Raw genomic sequence first — 1,915 nt, 5'->3', positions numbered from 1 at the left:
AGGCGAGGCGAGGCGAGGCGAGGCGAGGCGAGGCGAGGAGAGGAGGTATGTTCTTCTCTCCTCATGGTCACAGAATGGCTGCTGTGCATCTAGACATCACATCCACATTCCGGAAAGAAGAAAAGGACAAAAGGCATAGAAGTTGAAAGTCACAGGTCATCTCCTTAGACTGCTTTTCTTTTTTATTTGAAACCGTTCATGGGAATGGGGGGCTTCTGCCCACCTGTCCTAGCCTTCACCTGTGCTGCACCATCCTTCCAGTCTTCGATGCACTGGAGCCCCTTGCTGCAGTCTTAAGGACCTTCAAATCCGTTCTGTTTACCGTGGCCCCATGGACAACAGAATAACCGTGTGCAGCTCTGCGTCATCCTCACGAGCGTTGCTGTGTTTTAACCCACTGCTGCAGCAGCCATGCCAATCCATCTCCTTGAGCGTCTCCATCTCCTTCACTGACCGTCGTCTTTACCAAGCATTATATCGCTCTCTCACGACTCACTCTCCTGATAAAATGCCCAAAGTACATGAGACAAATTCTCACCCATCCTCACCTCGACGGAGCACTTTGGCTTCATTCTTTCCAAGGGAGATTTGTTTGTTTCTCTGGCAGTGGACGTCCATGGTTGTTTGTTCTCTGGCAGTGGACGTCCATGGGATACTCAACATTCTTAACCACCACCAGCACTGAAAGAAAACAATTCTACTTCAGTCCTTGCTCCTTGTCTGGCTGTCATATGCATACAAAGTGATTTAAGAGGCTACGGCTTGGGTCAGGCTCCCCTTAGGCTTCAAAGTGGCATCTTTGCTCTTTAACATTTTAAAGAGGTCTTGTGCAGTCAATATGGCCAATGCTATAGGACATTTGATTTCTTGACAGCGGTTAGCCTGGACGTTGGCTGTGGATCCCTGCCAGCCCAGGAACCTCAATTTGGGAATCCCTGGGGTAACAAGAAAAAGCCAAGGTGGAATAGCAGGCAAGCTGTGTTGATTAGGGGCTGAGTTACTATTGCTCGTATGATACAGGCAGATAGCACTTTACAGATGGCGAGATACTCTCCTTTCGCAGCTAGGATCTGCGCTGTGTTGTGCTGTGTTATTACTACTCAGATTCTGCATTTGCCTGGGGATGTCATGCGGCTTATTGATGGCCTCCTGCCTAACTTGGGAGGTGGCTACAATGGGAGGAAGCCCAGCTCTCATGCCCCCTCCATGCATCTTAGCTCCACTCTCCAGTCCTCCTGCAATTCCGCTTCTCTGAGAGCAACAGCAGCTTTTACAGAGCACGTCTTTGTGCCGGGCACCCCATGACAGCATGGCTGTGGAACCTTTGTCCCCTGACATATTATGGGTGGGCACCTTCTCTACTCATGCCAAAGAGGCCTCCCAGCCTGGGGTGGGCATGCCCCCTGCCCAGAGGGTGCTGCCACAGGACTGGAGTCACGTTTCTGGGACCCAAACCCCAGGCTCTCTGGCTCCTCCCCCGCCACCCCAACCCCCTCCAGCATAGGTGCTTTGGGAGAGCAGAGCCATTAGCGAAGGGTAATGGGCCCGGCCTGGCCTCCCTCCGTCTGCCTTTGCTAACAGTCCTTCTCAAATAGACTCTTCAACCACTTCTTTTCCATTTTCCGTTTGCTTTTTCCGGGTCCTTGAGCTAATTATTCCCAGACAGAAAATTACTTCTAAGTCCTGAAACAAGTCACTTGGCATGGCAGAGCCCATTACTGGCGCGGCCCTGGTATCCCAGGGGAGCGGGGGGTGTTACAGGCTTACAAGGTAATTATGGGGAACATTTAACATCTGCAAGGACAAGGTTTACACAGACAAGGTCAGCGGATCTCCCAGAGGGGCCTGGCACCCAGCAAGTATGAATCCAGTTCCACTGGCCCTCTTGGGGTTGGAGGCCAGTGGGGGGGGGGGG

This window comes from Elephantulus edwardii, unplaced genomic scaffold, assembly GCF_000299155.1.
Source record: "Elephantulus edwardii isolate Elephantulus edwardi_28Jun2011 unplaced genomic scaffold, EleEdw1.0 scaffold00064, whole genome shotgun sequence".
NCBI classification, from domain to species: Eukaryota; Metazoa; Chordata; class Mammalia; order Macroscelidea; family Macroscelididae; genus Elephantulus; species Elephantulus edwardii.
The sequence above is the reverse complement of the archived record's forward strand: the minus strand, read 5'-3'. Positions refer to the sequence as shown.